Below are 25,814 nucleotides of genomic sequence, written 5' to 3' on the forward strand. Positions count from 1 at the left end.
GATATAGATGAAAATGGTATAATACTAAAAATTTCTTTAAAAAATAAAGATATATTTGAAGAATTTAAATCAAAAATTATAAATAATAAAGTTATAAAAGAACTATTAAAAAATATATTTACTACTAATATGGGATTTGAAAATTTTTCTAAATTAATGATATCGGAAAAAATTTCAATAAAAATAAATTATAAATATTTAGAAAAATCCGATAAATATAAAAATAGTGATTTATATAAGTTAGCATTAGAAATAAAAGAAAAAACAAAAGATAATGATATAATGGATAATTTTATAAAAAAATTAGATGGATTTTTTTTATTTTCATTAGAAGAAATAGATAAAATTAAAAATCATGTAAAAAATACAGATAAAAATCTTTCTAATACATTTAATAAAAATTATGATGATCTCATTAATAGTATTATAAATAATAAAAAATTAGGTCATTGATTATATTCAAAAGTTAATTATAATATAAATGATTCTATTGAAAAACAATTAACATTAATTATAAAAGAAAATATTAAAACATATAAAGATAATTTAATAACCCTAATAAATATAATAAAAGAAAATATATTACAAATTTAGAATATAATTGTTGATTCTGAAGAAAAAATTAATTATAAACTAATTATAACAATCATAATTATAGTTATAATCATATTATTAATATTTTTTATTATTTTATATATAGTCTATAAAATAAAAATAAAAAAAGTTTACATTTAATAATAAACAATAAAATAAAATAATTAATTTTACAGTTTTTATTTATTATAATTAATAAATTAAGAAAACTAACTAATATATAATAATAAAATATCATTTAATTTTATTTAATTTTATATAAAGTGGTGTCTGTTAAAAATAATAATTATATATTTTTTTATGTTATTATTATTTTAAATATGAACTTAAACATAAACTTAATATTAATAATATTTATTATCAGTAGAATAAAAAATATAACAGATAAAGATAAATTAAGTCAATATAAAAATAATATTATTAATAATTTAAATCAATTAGAAAAAATAAATAATATCAAATAGAATATTAAAAATATAATTTCATTGGGAGTTAATAATGAAAATGAATTAAATAAATTATTAACAATAATAAATAATAGATAGTTATATGATCAATCAGACTGAATATTATCAGATAAAGAAATAGAAGAAATATTTGATAAAGCAGAAGTAGGATTTTATAATAAAAATATAATAAATTCAAATAGTAATCGAGGAATAGAATTTCATTGAGAATTATTTATAAACTTTAAAGTTTTATTAGATAAAATAGAAGTTAATAAAAAAGAAATAAAATATAAAATTATTGATCAAATTTCAAATTATAAAAAATATAGAGATTTTAATGAAATAGTAATAGATACGTTAACAACAATAATTTCTTTGGATAATAATATAATTAAAAATTTTAAATCAGAAATTAAATATAATATTTTAAACAATAAAGATATAGTATAGGAATTTAAAAATATATTTAGTAATAAGAATACTATATATTTTTTAGAATCAATAAAACATCGAAATACATTTTCTATAGTAATATATTTAAAAAAAAATTAAAAAACCTAATAATTTCACAGATAGTAAATTATATAGGATATCAAAAAATATAATGGAACAATCTGTGTCTGATAGTATAATGCATAAATTTATTGATAAGTTAAATGGATATTGTTGATTTATAAAGAATGAAATAGATGAAATTAAAGAATATGTAAAATCTATAAATAATAATATTTCAAAAGAATTTAATATAGAATATAATAATTTTATTCAAGATTTTAAAAATTTAGAATTATATACAGTTTTTAATTATTCAAATATTTTATATAATATAAATGATTTTTTAAAAAAAGAATTTGACCTAATTATAAAAGAAAAAATAAAGACATATAAAGATAATTTACTAAATATAAAAGATACTATAGATGAAAAGATATTTATTAATATTAGAATCTTAGATAAAAGTAAATTAATAATAATATTTATTGTTATTATATTGATATTTTTTGTTATTGTTATTATATTTTATAAAAAAAGAAAGAGAATATTTTAGAATAAAAAATGAAATAATTAATTTTATATTATTTTATTTTTATATATTTTTATATATTTAAATACCTATAAAATTTAAATATTTTTAAAGATTTTACTTTTAATTAAGTTTTTTAGTAATAATTTTTTTTTAAATTATATCATATTTAAAATAAATTTATAAACTAATCTTTTTTTAAATTTATTTCTTAAATATACCACTGTATTTTTATCATAAATTATAAGATATTTATAATAAATAATTAATAATTTTTAATTATAAAAATATTTTTTTTATATCAATTTCTACAAATTCCATCTTCATTTTTTTATTCATCTTTTTTTAATTTATTCTAAAATATTTACACTATTGAATAAATTTTTATTGTTAAGATATCAAATATATATAACAATGCTCATCTATATTAATTGATATATTCTATAATACTAATATATCTTAAATATAACTTTATAATTGAAAATACAAATATTATTGTTAATTAATAGAATAATAAATATAGATATAAATTTATTGTTACTACATATCTATAATTATTTTATATTAGATTTTATACTATTATACTATATAATCTAAAAATAGTTGAAAAGTAGAAATTTAAATTTAAGAAAAAATATATTTTAATTATTATTAATTTTAGTATAGATAAAGATTAAAGAAGTATTTTATTTAAAAATATAAGAATAAAAATTTGCTTAATAATAAAAGAAATTAATATCAATTAAATAAACATTTTTATAATTTAGAAGTATTAATAAATAAACTGTTATATAATTAATTAAAAAAAGAATTTGAATATATATTTATATAAATATTGAAAATAATAGATTTATCATTAGTATATAAGATTAAAAAATTATACTAATAATTAATTATATTTTTAAAATATATTTTATATATTTTAAAGAATTTTATTTAAAAATATAAGAATAAAAATTTGCTTAATAATAAAAGAAATTAATATCAATTAAATAAACATTTTTTATAATTTAGAAGTATTAATAAATAAACTGTTATATAATTAATTAAAAAAGAATTTGAATATATATTTATATAAATATTAAAGCAATAGATTTATCATTAGTATATAAGATTAAAAAATTATACTAATAATTAATTATATTTTAAAATATATTTTATATATTTCTATATTGAATATGAATATATTGTATTATTTACTATATAAATATTATTTATATTTAAACATTATTCTATTACTTTGTCTAATTATATTTTTATTCGTCTTTTATTTTATTATAAAAAATAATTTAATTATTATGATTTTTTTTTATTTAAGTTTATGTAGTTAATAGTTTTATAATTTTATTGAAAATTACGTAAAAGTTATATATATCAATAAAAATAATAATGAAGAAAATATTTAATATACTTTTTATGTTATCAATTTTATAGTATAATATTAATTGTTATTATTTGATATTATCATGTAATGCATGCAACATATATAAGAACAGATTTAACATTAATAGAAATATGTAATTATTTTAATAACAAAGATAATAGTTTAAATAATGAAATTATAGTAGAATATATAGATCCAGTAAAATCATCAGATATTTATCCAATGTATAAAAATTTTGAAATTAATTCAAATTTATTTTTATGTTAGAGTATTGAAGATAAAATATCAGTTTATTATATACTTGAGAATATTTTATATAAAGAATTTTATTTAAAAAATGATGAATTTTATGATGAATATGATAATCGTTATTTATTATTTTATAATTTACTATATGTTAGTTCTAATAAAATTACATTAGAAAGATATTTAATTATAAAAATGTCTTATTATGAAACTTTACCTTAGAGTAAGTATGGAGTCTTTCATAAATTTAAAACATCTTAAATTTTTACATATGATATTTCCATTAGAACTAGATTATAATGTATTTTTTATAGGAAAAATTATTAATTATTATATGACAAATTCAACTAATAATTATTATTATTAGGATGACATGTATTTTTCTATAGCTAATAGTATACCAATATTTTTACGTGTAGAAACATCAAACTATAGAAATTATAAATACATATTTTTGTTTATGAAATCAGTAAATATAAAAGATAATAAAATAGATATTAATATTGAAGAATTTTTAGGTCAAATAATTTATATAAAACAAAGAAATTCATTACATATTATAAGTAATATACAACATCATGAAAAAGTTGTACTAAGAAAAATTAAGTATTGTGCAGAATATGATTTTATTTCTATAACTGATAAATTACTTATATTATATAATGATTATTGAGGATAGTAGCGTTGATTTTAGAAAAAGTAAAAGAATATTTTTAGTATTAAATATTATTATTTTAACATCTAAAGATATAATTTTTAAAGATTTTAATAATAATATTTTTATTAAAGATCTTTTATATACAATATATATGAATAAAATTGCAGATATTTAGAAACTTACAATAGTAAATCATAATAGATGTCAATATATAGGATATGTATTTTTTAATTCTTCTTTTAATTACACAATGATATTTTTTTCTAAACTTGGAAGAGAAGACTATATATTTGTATTTATTAAATATGGTTATGATGAAAAATTTTTAATTTATAAAATAAAAAATTTAAATGGGTTAGATCATATAGAAAATATAGGTTATTCTATACTATTATAGGGGGATTGAGATTTAAAAGAACATTTATCAGATAAGCATAGTATAATATATGAAAAAGAGGGAATAATACATGAAAAATATATAGTAGTTATATATGAAAATAAACTATTAAAAAGAAAATATATTTTAATGTTTGAAGAATTAGATAAATCTAAGACTAATGAACTTAATTCTTTATTAATTTTAGATGAGACAATATATATAGAATGTTTTATATTATAAAAATAATTATTTTTAAATATAAAGAATTACAAATTAATAGAATAAAACTAGACTATTATATTATTATCGAATATAGCATTGGATCATTTAGATCTAAAACAATTATTGTTTTTTTAGATAAAGAAATTGAGATAGAATCAGTAAATATAAAATTAAATACATGTATAGAAGTATTATGAAATTATAAAGAAGATCAATATATATTATATTTATGTTATTATAAAGTTTTACTTGTATGAAAAAATTTATTAAAAAACGGTAAAAGATCTAATATAGTAGTAGATTTTAGTTATTTAGGTTAGATAAATTAATTTTTAGAGTATTTTTTAATTATTTTAAAAAAGATATATAAAAATAAATTTAATTTTTTTAAAAATCTTAATAATTAATTAATTATAATATTTCAGATCAAATAATAATAAAATTATTAATTATTAAAAAAAGAAATTTTAAATAATGAAAATAAATTTAATTTTATTATATTATTATCTTTAAAAAATATATATATATATATTATTTATAATAAAATTTATTTTAAAAAAGAATAAAAATATCCTTTAACTTAAAAAATGAGATTGATCCATTATTGAACATTGATATGATTTCCATTAAATATATATACAAGTATCTGATCAATACTCCATATTTTTAAATATAAAGGAATAAATATTTCAAGTACTAATCAAATACTTTTATTTATTATTTCAGGTATGATTTCAATAGGAAGAGTATTACAAACTTTAACTAAATTAAATATTATAGAAAAAACAAAAAAAATTATTATAATACAAAAAGTTCTATTTTTTACAGGTAATTCTATTCCAGTATTATGTGTAGGGTTATTATTCTATTGATTTAGAAAATTAAAAAGTAATAATAGATGGTATAATAGTATCATTTCATTTTTAATCGCTGTTATCTGACCAATATTAGCAGGATATTTTATGACAGCTTTATTAATAACAAGAATAAGAAAATTTGATCATATTAAAAATGATATAGTAATAGAATCTTCTAAAAAATGACATTTATATGATATGTCTAAATATAATAGTTTTTTACAATCTATTTTAAAAGTTATTTATAATTCTCATCCTACAAAACATATAACATATCAAACTTTAATAATAATTATATTCTTAGTATTATATAGTATCTATAATGTTTGAAAAAATACTAAATTTTTAAGATTTTTAAATTTACAAATATTTGGATATGGCTTTATAGGTCTTATAAGAATACTACCCGCTTTCATATCAGAATATAAATCAAATAAAATATATGAACCTATTAGTATATGTTTTGTAATATATCCTATATTATTTTATGCATTATATTGTATAACAGAAAAATCAATTCATGATAATAATTATAAAATATCTCCTAAAATATTAGAAGATAATTGTTTTAAAGAAAGTTATAAAAGATGAATATCAGAACATATGCCAAAATATTATAAAATTATTTCAAAATTAAGTGCTATACCCTATAATAAATTAATACTTAATAAATATTTAAATAAAGATTTAGAAGGAAGATATTTTAAAGATTTATTATGTAGCTCTAATAATAATTAATTAATCATAATATATAGTAAAAATAAAAAGTATTATATATATTAATAATAATATAAAAGTCCATATTAAAAACTAATAAAATCCCGTATTATATTCTTGATTATCATAATCATATTTTTTTATACTAATTATTAAACTAAAAATTAAAAAAAATAAAAACATCAAAATATTATACTTTATATTCGTTTTTTCTCTACTATTCTCCTAAAATTTTAAAAACTAATATAATTATTATTATAAATTTTGTAAGTAATATAATAGTTATTATAATCATCCATATCAAATTAGATATTCCTAAAAAAATGCGGCCTATATAAAAACTATTTAATACTTACAGATGCAACATATATATACCCATCTATCTACTTATTCTCAATACATAATTTTATTAATCCATTCTTTGCTAACTAATATAAAATAAAAAATATCTACTATATAATAATATTTTTATCTAATCCATTGATATGTATCTTCCTATCTAATATAAACGGAGTAAACTAAAATTTTAATAAAATATTATAATTTTTTTCTTTAACTATTATTATATCATCATCCAATAAATTTAATAAAATTAAAAATATTATTAATGGTATATGATCATTAGGAATACATATTTTCTAAAAAAATCCTATATTCTATCTGCGTTTAACTTTTTTCCAATAATCCTTTACATCAGGTATTATTTTGTCATAATAACTAGCTATTATAGGCTCTAAATTTAATATTTTCTCTTTAAAATTTTTTCTTTCCTCCTCATAATTTTCTAAATTATACTTAAACCTTGTTATTGCCTTGATTCTATATAGGTATTAACTATAAAAATCTTTTTATTCCTAAATTAATAATCTTATAATAATAATATGCCTATGATATTTGATATATTCCATTATTTGATATACTTATACAATTATCAATCAATAAATTTAATATTAAAACAATATGAAACATTCAAAATAAATCTACCATAATACATTAATTTATTATCCTTTATAATAAATTTATTATTCTTTACACAAAATATATAAAAATGATAAATAATATAGTTGTTGCAGAATTTGATAATATTTTAGGCCCAAAAATATCCTATCAATATCCTTATAAAGTAGATATTGATAATGATATATTTGCTTCTTGAATGCTTCCCGCAGGTATACATAAAAGAGATGTTGATTATGTTTTATTTATTTTAAGAACAAAATTAAACAGAAAATCTAATCAAATTTCAAAATTACATAGTTTAATTCCATGTAATAAAAAAATAAAAATAAATATTTACAAATATAATCTCTGCAATAATTTATGAAAGCTAAACAGTGCTAATAATATACTCGTTATTGAAAAAGAAGAACATGATGAAAATGATAAATACAAATTAATAATAGATAATATTATTGATTTCTATTTAAGTCTATCTTTTGTATTTAAAAGAATTATTGTTAATAAAAAAATTATTTTTGTACTTCAATATAACTTAATTAATACAATTGCTATTAACATAATAGAAAAAGAAGACGAAATTTTATTTGAAAAATTAATTATAAATTTTGAAAGATGAAAAAAATCATTTTTTCCAAATAATATAAAAAGTAAAGAAAGAAGATTAAGCGCAAAAGATAATAATTTATTATTTTGCATAACTTATATTAAAAATTTTAAAAATAAAAAATATGATAGAGGAAATAAAACCTTTTCTATTTGTATTATTACTAAAATGAAATTTTTATTTTCTTTTAAACCATTCTTAGAACAAATAATGGATACAATAGAAAATGTAGATAATTATCATGAAATAATTAAAGATTTATTTCATACTATAAATAATATTTCATTAACTAATTTAGTTCAAATATCATATGTAGAAAATGAAATGTGATCTTATTATGGCTATCAATATATAAATATTCTTGAAAATTTAATTAAAGAAAATATTATATATATTACTTGAAATAATAAATAGATTCCCTTCATAGTTCCAATATTCTTAAATCAAAATGAAATACAAAATTTATCAATAAATTTATTATTAAAAATATTTGGAAAAGGAATTAATATAATTCGTAATGCTATAATAGAAAATAAAAATATTATGTTTATAGGTACAGATATGAAAATAGAATATATTTGTTTAATAGTCTTATCTTCCCTATTATTAGTACAAAATAAACATTTATTATTAACAAATTGTTTTCCTTACTGTAGTATAAATTCAATCGCTTTTTTATATACAGAAGGATTTATAGCTGGTGTTAGTGATCCTATATTTAAATCAATTTTTGACGAAGAAAAACATGATATAGATATACTTTGCGATATTAATGAAAAAGTTATTAAAATAAAAAAAGCAAATACTCATCTATATAATACAGAATGATATGATAATATAAAATTACAAAAAAGAAATATCAATTATATAGGTTGAAATAAAAATTTATATAAAGAAATTTATATAAGAAATTTAATTAATAAATTAGATTTTAATATAAATGATACTATAAACTTTTTAATACTAAAAGATTATAGTCCAGAATATATAAATACTTTATTAAATACTATAAATAATATAAATACATTAGAAGAAAAAGAATTAATAATATGGATTATTATATTAAATAAAATTATTACTAATGAATTATATGCTATAGAATTTTTTCTTTTATGTCAAATAAAAAATATAAATTTTATAAATATTTTTCTATATATCTACTCTAATAATATAGAAATTAAAAATCTTATTTCAATTATTTTTAATCATATTAATAAAATAATAATAGAAGAAAATAGTTTACTTATTAAAACATTTTTAAAAAATATAATAAATTCATTAGATGATTTTATCTATATGGAATTATATTCTTTACTTAAATAATTTTCTTTTTTTGTATCCAATTTCTTCTATAAGATCACTTATATTTTTCTATTTTTCTTCATTTTTTTCATCTTTTATATATCTAAATAAATTAAATTCTTCTATTATATAATCTATTACTTTATCCTTCTTTATATCATTTATAAAATAACTTATAGAACATTTCGGACATTTTAATGTCTTAAAACTTCATTTATATAAACATATTCGACAAAATATATGTGTACATGGTAATGATACAGTCTTATATATAATATTCTTACATAAACTACATGATAAAATATCTAAAATATCCTTTATATTCCTTATTAATATATTCATTTTCATAATATAAAACACAAAATATTCATAAAAATAGATATGATAAAAAATAATAATGAAATAATATTAAGATATTTTGAAGAAGAAAATATACTAAAATCCATAGAATTACAAATTTTTAAAATAAATTCTACTATATATAATTATATTAGTAATAAATTAATAGAATTAAGTCCAAAATCGTATACTGATACTGAATTAATATTATATAATAAGTCAAATAAACATTTTATATCAAAAAATGCTAAATTTATTAAATATACTAAAAAAATAATTGTTATTGCAATTAGAATAGAAATTGATAATATAGATATTTTAATACATAAAAAAATAAATCAAAAAGATCAACAAAGACAATCTATTGCTTATAATATAGAAAATGTTGATCCTAAATAGCTATATACAGCTTTAACTGAATACTCTAATACTTATGATCAATATCTTATAAATAAAAAAGAAGAAAATATTTCAGAATTACAAAAATTATTTCAGAAACAAAATATAAAATTAAATAAATTTAATGAGTTAATGAATGAATCAACTAATAATCTTTTAGAATTTTTAAAAACTTATGAAAATTTAAAAGATATTTATAGTAATGTTTCTTTCCGTACATTAGAAAAAAATTATATTTTTGAAGAAATTTCTATTTTAATAAAAAGTATTATTGCTCAAATAAATAATATGTCTTCTTCTGTTTATAATTGTTTTATTAAACATAATAATAATCTAATAATTGAATTAACAAAAACTGAAAAATTAAATAAAGAATGAAAAATCTATCAAAAAGAATATTTACATAATATTAAAAAAATTAGTTTTGGTGATAAAAAAGATATTAATGAAAATAAAGATAGTAAATTTTGAAAAGATTTTTTAAGTTTAAGAGAAAAATATTATTATATTACAAGAGAACATAAGATTTTATTATTAACAATATTTGATTATTTACCTTATAAATACTTAGATATGTATATAATATTATATGACTCATTAATTTTACATGATGAAAATAATATATTAGATGATGACGATAAAAATCAATTAGTAAATAAAATAAAAGGTGATATAAATGAATATCAAGTAACCGCTAATTATATGTTAAATGTAGAAAAAAGTATTAAAGAAAAATTAAGATTATATTTTGAAGATACAAAATATCAAACTTATGAACAATACTTTATATGTATAAATTATGAAAATATTTTTAATAATATTCATGGCGGTTTATTATATACTAAAAATAATTTAACTAAATGATATAAATCACATTGATATAAAATAAAAGATCATAATTTAATGAAAACAAAAATAACTAATGAAGGAATTTCTGAAAAATTAATAATAGATATTAAATTATGTACAATAAAATAGTCTTTAAAATATAAAAATAAATTTATATTGATATCAAGAGAAAATATATATTATAAATTTTATACCAGTACTGTTGATTTAAAAATATCTTGATGTAAAACATTAAATCAAATAATTAAAGATGAATTAGTAGGTGAAACAGAATCTTATGTAAATATTTTGTTAAATAAAAATAAATATTGTGTAGATTGTAATTCATAGTTTGAAATTGATTGAATAAATATAAAAACAGGATCTTGTATGTGTATAAAATGCTCAGGAAAACATAGATCTTTAGGTATAAATATATCTAAAATAAGATCATTAAAATTAGATTTATTTGAAGAATGGTTTGTTAATTATTTAAATTTATTATGATCAAATGAAATATTTAATAAATATTGGTGTAATAATAATAATAATGAAATTGAAATACAAGAAAAATATATAAAAAAATCATATATAAATAAAGAATTAATAAAAAATGAACTAGATATAGATAATATTTTTAATTTTTTAATTAAAAAAATAGGAACAAAAAATTCTTTACATTATTTTCAATTAGCTTATATAATAGATTTATTAGAAATAAAAGATCCTAAAAATAAAAATTTATTATTTTATGCTATATAGAAACAAGATTCTAATATTATAACATTTTTATTACTTAATGGACTTCAAATACCAGAAAATTCAATAGATATTAATAATGATATAATAAAAAGAGTAAAATTTTTATAAATTAAATTATTATATTCAAACTTCATAACTTTCTACTTCTGTTTTATACTATATATAATATTTAAAATAATATTTTTTTTCTTTTTTCTTATTATTATATAATTCTATGTATGTTATCTATGTATTTGAATAAGTATAATTAGGTATATTAAAAATAATATTTATAGGTCCTGATATTTTATAATTTTTATTTTTTATTTTCTAAAAATTTATTTTTAAATTATAATAATTTTTTCCTCATACATTTTTTAAAATTCAAATAAGATTTTTTTTATCAGGATTATATTTTATATTTTCATTTTTCTATAAAATAAGTGAATTATTAATAGGAATAAATATTTTTATTATTGGAATTAATATTTTATTAGAAAATAATGTATATAATATAATTTCATATGTTATTAAATTAGATACTATTATCTATTTTATATTTAAGTTAAATAATTTTTTTAAATTATTTATTCTATATTTAAATAATATAAATGGATTATCATATGGAATAAATTCTAAATTATTATTAGATTTTTTCTAAATACATTCACTATACTAAGTGATGTATATATTATTCATACAATTGAATTTTAAAATATTGAATTTTAAAACTATATAAGAAGAAAAAGAAAATTCCGCATTACAATAACAATTTCCTATTATATGATTTTTTATTATTTCTCCATTTACATTATATAAAATATTTAATTTTTCTATAATATCTATATAAATTATATTATTAGAATATTTTATTTTATTTAAATAAAATAAATTTGTATTATTATAATCATAAAAACTTCCATATTCTAATAATTCATCTAATAATTCATAAATAAAAAAATAATTTTTTTCTAAAAATTCTCTGTCTATAATAAAATAAGTAAAATATTTTATTAAATAATTTTTTACATAATTTAAAAAATAAAGATAATAAATAGACTCATATTCATATTCATTTGTTACATATATAAAATATACTTCTGAATATTTAATATTAATAAAAATAATATTTTTTACTATTATAATAGGTTCAATATTTTTTAATAAAAAGAAATTCTAAATAATATCATTAGGTATATCAGAACCCTAATTTTTACATATTACATATTTACCAGAAAGATCAGTTAAATATAATATACCATTCATAGTTTTAAAAAATATTCCGAAAAATAGTTTTAAAATAATTTAACATAAAAATATCATAAATTCTTAGAATGTTCTAAAATAATTACTATAATTTTATTTTAATGTAATAAAATTAAAAATATAAAAATGACAAAAAAATTTTATCAACAATTAAATGTATCAGAAAATGCAACAGCTGATGAAATAAAAAAAGCATATAGAAAATTAGCTTTTAAATACCATCCAGATAGAAATAAAGATAAAGAAGCAACAGAAAAATTCAAAGAAATTTCTAAAGCTTATCAAGTACTATCAGATCCAGAAATGAGAAAAAAATATGATAGATTAGGTGATCATATGTTTGAATAGTTTCAACAAGGTGGAAATTCATTTGGTAGTAGTAATAATTTTCATTTTCAAGATCCAAATGATATATTTGAAAAAATATTTAAAGGTTCATTTGGTGAAAGTTTTGGTGGTGGAATGGATGATTTTTCATTTTTTGGTAATAATCGTGGTAATTCAAAAAGTTATTCATTTTCTAATGAACCTAAAAGAAAAACTGAAGAAAAAAAGAAAAATCCAATAGTTAAAATTGTTTATATAAATGTTACATTAGATGAATTATTTTTTGGTACAGAAAAAATTATAAAATATACAAGAAATATTTATATTAATAATTTATTAAAAACTGAAACTAAAGAATTAAAAATAAATATAAAAAAAGGATGAAAAGATGGAACTAAAATAACTTATTCTAATTATGGAGATTCTACTAATGCATATAAATTACCTGGTGATTTATCATTTATAATAAAACAAAAAGAACATTATCTCTATAGAAGAGTTGATAATGATTTAATAATTGAAAAGAAAATTACTCTATTAGAAGCATTAACTGGATGCCAATTATTTTTTATTGATTCAATAGATAATAATTAGTATATGGTAGATTTAAAGAAGAAAATAATTAATCCTTAGTATTTACATAGAATAGAAGGTGCTGGAATGTATTTATCTAATAGTAATACTAGAGGATCTTTATTAATAAAATTTATAATTGAATTTCCTAAAGAATTAAATAATGTATAGAAGTCATTAATAAGAAAATGTTTTGAGGAATAAAAAATATTTATTTAAAAAAATTTGTAAAATTAATTTTTATTTTCTGGTTTTATTAATTCTTTATCTATTTCTTCTTTTTTTATATGTTTATTTTTATACGTTTTTATATGTCTTATATAATCAAATAATGGCATTATAATTGCAAGTATAATACAAATAGATCCTAAACTAATTAAGATCGAAGAATTAAGTAAAAGACGAACAGGAGAACCAAATAGTCCCATTTGACTTAAAATTATAAATTTCTTTCCATTAAATTTAGTAACATCATATGAAGAATCTATTATTTTAATAGTTAATACTTTATTTTCACTTAATTTCTAATTTTTTTCATCCTTTATAATAGTATCTAATTTTCAGAAATTTGTAGTAGCCGAAATCTATATTCAATTAAGATATCTAAAATCATTTGTTTTTGGTAATTGATTTAATTTTGATGGTAATGATATATCTATTTGATTTGTTATTTCACCATCATATTTTTTATCTGTTTTATTAAATAATTGATAAGTATATTCTCTATATGTTACATCATAATCTGCATAAATAGAATTATCAGCTGTAGGATTAGGTTCTAATTTTTTATTTTCTAAAATAAATTCATATCTATCAGTAAAATAAGATGCTGAAATCATACCACAAGGATAATATGTTTTACTAATTTTATTAGTCTAAAAATTAATACATGAAGTATTTTCTCTAGGATCACTTCATATTAACTAATTATAATCAATACTTTTTGAATATATACGATCATTCTGATAGTAATTATCTAATCCATAATAAAAATAAAGAGGAAATTCCATATCTTTAGGTAAATTAAATTCAAAAATACATTCATTTTTATTAGGATCATTCTAATCACATACATTGTCATATCTTATTATTTTATAATATAAATTTTTTGTAATAAAATAATATCATAATCCAAATGTTAAGGAAAATATACCTAATATAACTAAAGAAATAAAAATAAATCTAGCATGAACTAAAAGATTAAAAGATGTTTTATCTTGTTGATCTAATTTATTTCAATGTTTTAAATATCTTAATTTTCTAATTAATATATTTTTTAAATCTTCACGGATAGGTATAACAGCTCATTTTTCTTTATGAATCTGATTAAGTTTAAATCATGTATTAATTTCATTATCTAATAAAACTTTAACTGTTTCATCTTCATTTTTAATATTTAATTCAAATAAAACATCTTTAATATGAGTAGTTGGTTCATCTTTAAATTTTTGTCTTAATTTTCAATAATCTTCATATGATAACTATGTATTATCTTTATCTAATTCATTTAATTTTTCTTCTTGCATTAATTATTATAAACACAAATAAAAATAATATTTATGTAATTATTTTTTAAGTCATTTTAATTTATTTTAATAATATTGTTAATAAACAAAAAATAAAATCGGAATAATTAATTAATTATATTATTATCATATATTATATTTTTTAAATAATATTTATTATTATAAACATAAAAATGAATAAAAGAAAAATTATTATATAGTAGAAAAATGAATATGCAAGTAATAAAATTAATAATATAAAATATAATGTGATTACATTTTTTCCAATGTTTTTACATTCTTATTTTAAACAACATATTAATAAATATATAATTACGTTGGGAATTATACAATCTATTAAATCTATTAATACAATTAGTCCATTTTCTATATGAATACCTTTTATTACTATTTTTTGTTTTTCTATTATAACGGAAATTATTTAGATTATAAAAATTTATAAAATGGATAAAAAATATAATATGCAAGATATTTTATATTATTATGATAAAAAATTTATTTATAAAAAATTTGAAAATATAGAAGTAGGAGATATTTTATATATTAAAAATAATGAAGATATACCATGCGATTTATTAATGATTTATTCTAGTGAAATGATAGCTTATATAAATATTAAAAATTTAAATGGAGAAGAAAGATTATCTTCTAAAATACCTATAGATTTATTTAAAAATTATGAATTAGAAAATATATTAAATTTATTAAGTAATAAAGAATATACTATATTATGTGATAATCCTTGTATATAGTTAGATAAATTTAATGGAATTATATATAATAATAAAAAATGTAAAATAAATTACGATAATCTTTGTTTATAGTATACTAAATTAAAATAGACAGAATTTATAATAGGTATAGCAATATATACAGGAAAAGATACTAAATTTGGATTATAGAAAAATCAAAGTATAAATAAAAAATCTATTATAGATGATATAATGAATGATGCAATAGTAAAGACTATATGTTTATAGTTATTTTTTATTTTAATTTTTGAATATTTAGGTATTAATTATAATAGAAATTTATGGTATTTAAAGAAAATAGATAAAAACAAAACTTATTATATTATATTATTTTTTAGATTTTTTACACTCATCTCTTCTATGATACCATTAAGTTCAATATTTATTTTAGATTTTTTTAAATATATATCTAGCGTATGAATAAATAACGATACAAATTTTAGTCAAATTCAAGTTAATAATTTAAATGTACAAGGATCTTTATCAAATATTGATTATATATTAACAGATAAAACAGGAACATTAACTAAAAATGAAATGAAAATAAAATATATTATTTAGAAAAATATAATTTTAGAAAATTTAAAAATTGATCCTTATATAAAAAATAAAAAAGATATTTTTTTATTAAATATTTTTTTTAATAATAATGTAATGAAAAATAAAAATAATTTTGTAAAAAGTATTTCTATAGAAGAAAATTTATTATGAGAATATTTAGAAAAAAATTCAAATATAAAAATTATTCAAAAAAATAGAAATATAATAGAAATTAATGATAATATTTTTTATAATATTATAAAACAATAGAATTTTAATTCAAAATTAAAATATTCTTATATTATAATTCAATCCTCTTTTTTAAATATTTTATTTATAAAAGGTTCCGATGAAAAATTACTTTCCATGTCTAATAAAATATATGATAAAAAATCTATAGAGGATTATAGTAAATTAGGATTAAGAATTTTTACATATGGTTATAAAATAATAGAAAATAAAGATTTAAAAAATATAATAGAAAATAATGAAATAAATTTAGAAAATATTAAAATTTCAGGTATAGTATGTATAGAAGATAAATTACAAGATAATTTATTAGAATCTATTAAAATATTAAAAGAAAGTGATATAAAAATTTGAATGGTTACAGGAGATAAAAAATCAACCTCTATTAATATAGCAACTAATTGTAATTTAATAAATAATAAAGAATTTGATATAAATGATTATTATTCTAATGTTATATTAAATGGCGATGAATTTATACAAAAAATAAAAGAAATAGAATTATATAATTATTATAATGTATTAATATATAGAGCTAATCCTAAACAAAAATCAATTATAGTAGAATATTTACAAAATAATAATAAATGTGTATTAGCTATTGGTGATGGCGCTAATGATATAAATATGATTCAATTAGCTGATATAGGTGTTGGTATTTACGGTAAAGAAGGAAAACAAGCCTTCTTTTATTCTGATTATGGTATAGGTAATTTTTCAGAATTAATAACTTTAATATATACTCATGGTATAAACTTTTCTATAAGAATGAAAAATTTAATTTTTATAACTTTTTATAAAAATTTTTATTTTTCTTTTTTACAATTATTTTATAATATTTTTATGAACTATAGTGGTACAAGTTTATTTGATCCATTTTCTATCACAATACATAACTTTATTTTAACTCCTATTCATTTAACAATCTGTATTGATATAATAATTTTCGGTAATGAATCCAATAATAAAAAAATTAATTATTATAAAAAATGTAAAAATTCTAATATTTCATTTTTTTATTATTTTTTTCTTAGTTTTTGTCATGCATTATTAACATAGTATTTATTATATATAATATTATATTGAAAATCAACAATTTCTTATACTGAATTAGGATATGTTACTTTTTTAATATATACATATGTTTTCATATATATAATAATTTCAACAATGAATATTATATTATTTTCTCAATTTTTAATATTAATAATAACAATAATATCTATCTTTATATTCTTTTCATTATACGGTATACTTCCATATACAAGAAATTTTCAAAATTATAAAATATTTCTTAATATAATTAAAAATCTAGATTATTATATAGTAATTTTCACTGTTTCAAATACCATAATTCTATTTACCTTTATATATAATATTTTATTTACCCCTAATGACAATAGATAAAAAATTATTAAAAAATGATCCAAATAAAATAAAAATTAGTGAATTGAATAGATTTCATCCATTAAAATATTTAGAAAATTCAATATTATTAGATAATAATTATAAAGAAGAATTAAATAAATTAAATTCTATTCAAAAACAATTAAATATTCTAAAAAATCAAATAAAAATAAATTTAAAAGAAAAAAAAGATATATCAACTTTACTAGAATAGAAAAATATTCTTAATATAGAAGAAAATGATATTAAAAATAAACAACAATTAATTTTAAAAGAATTTAATCAAAATTTTTCTAATATAGGAAATATATTAGAAGATGATGTTCCTATAGGTAAAACAGATGAAACTAATAAAATAATAAAAAATTATATTCCAGAAAATATTTCAAAAAATATAAAAATAAATTACGGACATTGAGAATTAATGGAAAAAATAAACGGTATTGAACAAAAACAAGCAGTTAATATAGCTGGTCATAGAGCTTATTATCTACAAAATAATTTATTTATTTTATATCAAGCATTACAACAATATTCTTTAAATTTTTTAATTTCAAATAATTATATTCCTATATATACTCCTTTCTTTTTAAATAAATCCTTCATGGAAAAAACCTCTCAATTAGAAGACTTTGATGAAACTTTATATAAAATAAATGATAATCCAGAAGATAAATATTTAATCGCTACTTCAGAACAATCCATCTCTTGTTTATATTCTAATAAAAAAATAAATAAAAAAGATTTACCTTTAAAATACTGCGGTTATTCTACTTGTTTTAGAAAAGAAGCTGGAAAACATGGAAAAGATATGAGAGGAATTTTTAGAATACATCAATTTGAAAAAATAGAATAGTTTATATATTGTACTAAAGAAGATTCAAATAAATTATTAAATGAAATGCTAGAATTATCTGAAAAATTTTATCAAAGCTTAAATTTAAAATATAGAGTAGTCACTATCTCTAGTGGAGAATTAAATTTAGCTGCTTCTAAAAAATATGATATTGAAGTTTGATTTCCTTATCAAAATAATTTTAAAGAATTAGTAAGTTGTAGTAATTGTACAGACTATCAAAGTAGAAATCTTAATATAAAATTATAGAATAATCAAGAATTTGTTCATTTATTAAATGGTACTTTATGCGCTATACAAAGAACTTTATGCTGTATATTAGAAAATTATCAAACTGAAGATGGTATTATAGTTCCAGATGTATTACAACCTTATATGCTCAATAATTTGAAAATTATAGAATTTAATTAATTATTTTCTTTTTAATTTTAACGTGTCCATTGATATTAATCCCCCTTTAGTAATATCCCCTAATAATGTTCCTTTATCTTTTTTCTTTTCATACTTACGTGCTTCAAATTTAAAAGCCGTAATAAAATCTGATATACTTCTAAATAAATCTGAATAAGTAACAGTAGTATCTTCTCCATATTCTTTACACACTTTTACTCATGTTATCTGAGTTATAGTATCATACTAATCCTATGTTTTAATATATTTAGTATATTCATTCTTATAAAATTCAGAAAATTCTACTATAAATTTATTACTTTTATTTTCAGCATTATCTATACACACTTTTATCTAATCAAATGTATTCTTTATTTCATATAATCTTTTTTCTATCTATCCCATATCTATATTTAATGCCTTCTCTACATATTCTAAATCTTCTATAAATAAATCATGTTTGTTCTCTACTAAATAAACATATAAATATTCTAATAAAGATATTTTTCCATCATCAGATTTAACTTTAACTACATCAGAAAATGAATTTAATCTAAACCCATAACAATTTTTTATACTAGTACTATTAGAATTTAAGCAATTTCCAATCTATAATAATATTCCCATAGTTAATTTTAAATTTTTAGAATCCATAAGTTGACCTAATGCTCTACTAAATATAGTTAAATGATCTGTTAATTCTACTATAGTTTTAGAAAATGTATATCTAAATAAAATAAATACAAATCTTTTATCTAAAAATTCAATATCTTTCCAATGATATAAAAATATATCCATATCTTGTAATTCACTTAACTATGTACTATCCCAATTAAATAAATCTGATAAACTAGACAATGATGGTATAGCTGTTTTTAATTTATTACATAATTCTTCATTTAGTACATTTAAATCCATTTCTTTTATTTTAGTTTTTAAATTTAAAGCAATATCTTCTACAGTTTTACCAAATGTTCCTTTCATTCTTAAATTAGTAAATAATATAGTTAAAGCATAACTTGTTTTACTATCTATTAAAGTAATTTTCTATTTGATTTTTTGTACATTAACTTTCTTTTCTTCTATACCAAATATTTGTTCTATTTTTTCCTAAGGTATTTTTATATTATAATATTTAGGCCAAAAACTATCATTTATTCTAAATATAGGAACAGTTTTTCAAAATATTTGTTTCATCTATCTTTTAGCTTTATATTCTGGTAAATCTGGTAAATTATATTTTTCTTTTAATGAAATCTATTTAACAGGTTCTGGTTTCTTCTATGGTACTACTGGAGCTTTTGTTGCTGTACTATTATCAGTACTTTTCATTCCTTTCTTAAAGTTTAATAATTCTGCAGCAAATGGTAATCCACCTGGTGCAGCAGGTTTAGGAGTTGTATCTGTCTTAGCAGGTTCATTACTTTTCATTCCTTTCTTAAAGTTTAATAATTCTGCAGCAAATGGTAATCCACCTGGTGCAGGTGGAGCTGGAGTAGAAGCAGGAAGAGTAACTGGAGCAGTTGAAGTTTCTTCTTTTTTCATTCCTTTCTTAAAGTTTAATAATTCTGCAGCAAATGGTAATCCACCTGGTGCAGGTGGAGCTGGAGTAGAAGCAGGAAGAGTAACTGGAGCAGTTGACACTACTGGTATAATTTTTTCTATTTTTTCTTCTGATTTAGGTTCTTCTTTTTTCTCTATAACAATTGGTTGTTCTGATTTTACTTTATTTATATCTTCATTTAAAATACTTATTAATTTTTCCTTTTCTAATACAGTATTTTCTAAATTTTTTAATTTATTTTTATATAATTCTACAGTATTTTCTAATTCTCTTACTTTATTATTAGATAATTGTTCTTCATGTATTTTATCTCTATTTTTTTCTTTTAAATATTTTTGAATTTGAATATTAAGACTAGTACGTATAATATTAGTAGTATTTTCTTCATAATTAATAGAATGTTCTTCATAATCATTTAATATTTTTTCTACTTCTATATTTTTTTCAATTAATATTCTTATATTTACTCTTTCTTCTATTTTACAGCTAACAATAATAAAATTTAATAAAGTTAAAATATTAATAGTTAAAATTTCTCAAATATTTATTTTTGTGTCTATCATAAAAATAAATCTTTTTAAATTTTCATAATCTTTTTCAAAGAAAAAATTTATTAATTGACTTTGAATATTAGTAGTTAGAAAAAAACAAAGTATTTGTAGTAAGTCTATTAGATATTCATCAGAGGTTGTTTGAATATTTGATAGTAATAATATAAGGATTTCTATTATTAAATTTTGATATTTTTCTTCATCTATTAATTCCATAAATTTTTTAGATTGTAATAAGGAATGAAAAGTTCAAATATATTCTTTTAAAAATATTTGATCATTATGATTATCTTTTATACAAGATAATAATTTTATTAGAGTTTCATCTTCTATTATTTTATCTAACCATATATTTTCAGATTCTTCTAATTGTACTCTTAATTTTTTAAGAAAAGTATCAGTTAAAACTTCATTTTTAATTTTAGCGTATCATATATCACCTCATTGTTCTTTAGGAAATTTATTATCTTCTCTTATGTATGTAGTTAATAATTTTTTATTTGTTATAGCTCTATAATTCTAAGATAATAAGTCTATAATATCTTGTAAATAGCTTGATTCTAATTTTATTGTTTTATTATGTTTTTTAAATATACTTTTTAATCATGTGGTAGTATTTTGGGGTTGTTTTTTATTTATTATATTAATAATAAGATTATTATCATTTTCTACACTTATTGAAATTATTTCTTCTAGAGGGAGTAATCTAGAAGGACCACCTTCACTTTTAAATTCTAAATGATATTTATACATTTTTAATAGAGCATTTTTATTTTTCTTAATTAGAAATATGTTATATTCTTTAATAACTGATGTTTTCTAACTTTTTATCATTTTATTATAATTTTAAACAACACTAAATAATTATGAATGAAGAATTTGATTTAGATAAATATATAACACTATTATATGATCACAAAATATTAGATTTTAAAGATTTAAAAATGTTATGTAATATATGTATTGAATATTTTTCAACTATGGAGAATATAATAAAAATAAATAGTCCAGTTACTATATGTGGGGATATACATGGGTAGTTTGAGGATTTATTAGAATTATTTAAGATAGCGGGATCACCGCCAATAACTAATTTTTTATTTTTAGGGGACTATGTTGACAGGGGATATTGTTCTATAGAAACGATAGAGTTAATGTTATGTTTAAGTATAAGATATAAAAGTAATTTTTTTATATTAAGGGGAAATCATGAGTCAAGAACTATAACATAGTATTATGGATTTTATGATGAATGTTTAAGAAAATATAAGACTGTGGAAGCATGGAAATTATTTACATATGTATTTGATATGTTACCATTATGTGCATTAGTTGATTAGAAGATATTTTGTTTGCATGGGGGGTTATCACCGTCTATTATTTATTTAAATGATATAATGTAGATAGAAAGAAGGGAAGAGGTACCTCATAGTGGACCAGTATGTGATTTATTATGAAGTGATCCGAGTGTACCTATGTTATAGTAGGTTATGTTTTTTAGTAGTAACAAGGCGTATACACCTAGTCCTAGAGGAGCAGGATTTGTATTTGGTTAGGATGCTACATAGGAATTTTGTTATAAGAATGATTTGAATTTTATATGTAGAGCGCATTAGTTAGTATAGGATGGATATTAGTGGCATCATAACAATTTAGTTTTAACATTATTTTCAGCGCCTAATTATTGTTATAGATGTGCTAATTTAGCTAGTTTTTTAGAGTATAATAATGAGGATGATTAGAAGATAAAAACATTTTATTAGGCGCCAAGAGAATCAAATTTATTAGAGGAGAACATCAGTGATTATGACTATGTTTCATTTTTAGTATAATTAATTATTATATATATTTTCTATAAAATTTTCTAAGTTAAGATGAGCATATTTTATTTTTGAAATAATATTTTTAAGTTGATTAGGATTATTTGATTTATGATAATTTTTAAAGTCAGATAGGAGAGAATTAGTATAGGGAGAAATTAGAGGATTATTTTGTTTGTATAGTTTTGCATATATAATATAATTTTTTATATTATTTAACAATTTTTCTTCATCATTATAGCAAAACACGTCTATAATTTTTAGGTCAAATTCTATTACGGCTAAGTTATTATTATTAGAACAGTATATAAAATTAGTATTATTTTTTTGATTATAAATATCAACAAAATCAAGAATATAATTTTTATTTGATATGTATTGATATTTAATATCAAATTTTATTATTAATTTTTTAAAATTATTTGAGATATCAAATTTTTGATAGAATAAAATATTTAACATATGATAAAATTAGAATAATTTATAAATATGAAATATTTTATAGAGATAGGAAGAGTAGTTTATAGTTTAAAAAAGGAAACATATGGAAAACCAATGATTATTGTATCAATAGTGGATAGAGGATCAGTATTAGTTGATGGAATGTTTATTAAGGATGGGATAAAGAGAGATATATTTACAATAAAATAGATATAGACAGTTAATATTAAGATTGATATAGAAGAGAATGTTGATTTTGAGGAATTAGAGAGAGTATGTAAGGAAAATAAAATAATTAAGAAATTCAATGAATTAGAGATTGGGAAATAGATGATAAGAAGAGAGAAGAGAGAAAGTTTAGGAGATTTTGAAAGATTTAAAGTTAGATATATAAAATATTTAATAAGAAGAGAGGTTAAGGAAAAGAGAAAGATTAAGTAATTATAATTTTGAAAATTTATAATAATTTGTGTTTTAACTATAAAATTAAACATGGATAAATAAAGTTATTTATGTTATGAATATCGATTTTCTTTCTTTGAGTGAACTTTTTTATTTTTTAATATACAACTATTTATATGTTTAAATATATTATAGAATTATATTGTTTTTAATACAATGATATATTAAATTTTTTGATTATTTATTAAAGGAAGTTAAATTTTGAGTTAATAAAAATTTAATTAATTATAGTTTTAATATATGATAAAATTTATTTTTTTTCTAATGTGTGTGTATGATTAGTATATCTAATAATCAATGTCAATTTTTATATTTTTAGCCCATAAAGGAGGAAGAGATGGGATCAAGTAGATTTATTTCTTCTAAAGTTTTTAATTCTATAGATTTTTGTAATTTATATGTATTTTTTTGATCATATTTTATTTTAAAATATTTTTCATTATTTAATTGTTTTGTGTATATAGATATGAACATTCCTATATATGTATTATGAAAAATTATATAATTTATTCATGTGCAGAATAAAAAATAGAATAGGTAAATATCTAAAGATGGTATATTAATTGTTATTATGGTATATATTGAGAAAATTATATATATTAATCATCAGAATATATTAGAGCTATTAATAAAGGCCAATTTACATATTATTATTTTTTTATTATTTAAACTATTTATTTGTTTGAATGAATTTATTGGATCATTAGTTAGATATGAATTAACATAGTAACAGTACAATCTTGTATATGCTCTCATTTTTTGAATTTCATAATATTTTTTTATGGAGTATGATGATAATTGTAGAGTAGTTTTATCTTCTTCTTTTATTTTGGATTGTAATTGATAGAACATTGGTAATTCTGTGAATATTAGGAGACTACAGGTTCCTATTCTATTTAATAATATATAAAAAATATTATATTTCTATCTATAATTATCTTCTATGGATATTGAGAGTATATAGGTTAGTATTGATATGAAATTTATGAATAGTAGAATTAGTATATAGTATAATAATATAATTGATTCTTTTGAATTTAATCTATGAAAAGAATTAAAAATAGTCAATAATTTAAAATAATCTATATATTTTATATGATAAATATACATGAAATAATGGGTACATATTAATAAGTATTGTAAGAATAGTCCTATTAGGAAAGTATAGAAAATTTTTCTTTCATTTTTAATTATAATTTTTTTAATTATAATTTTTATTATATTTTGTGATTCTGACATATATATGGAAGAAAAATATTTATATATTAGGTAGATTTGTATGAGAATACATATACTTCTTTTTATAATATATTTTTCTATATTTTTTGTGAATATATATATAACATATATATTATATATTAATAGAATAATTATGAATGTGATTTCT

At 17.1% G+C, this 25,814-nt stretch overlaps 1 pseudogene; it reads left to right on the forward strand.

Annotated features, from left to right (window-relative positions):
- Positions 1-22,684: 22,684 nt before the first annotated feature.
- Positions 22,685-23,446, forward strand: LOC125290185 (annotated as a pseudogene).
- Positions 23,447-25,814: the final 2,368 nt, after the last annotated feature.

Source organism: Alosa alosa, unplaced genomic scaffold (genome assembly GCF_017589495.1).
Source record: "Alosa alosa isolate M-15738 ecotype Scorff River unplaced genomic scaffold, AALO_Geno_1.1 AALO_1.0_unplaced_2, whole genome shotgun sequence".
In the NCBI taxonomy this organism is placed as follows: domain Eukaryota; kingdom Metazoa; phylum Chordata; class Actinopteri; order Clupeiformes; family Clupeidae; genus Alosa; species Alosa alosa.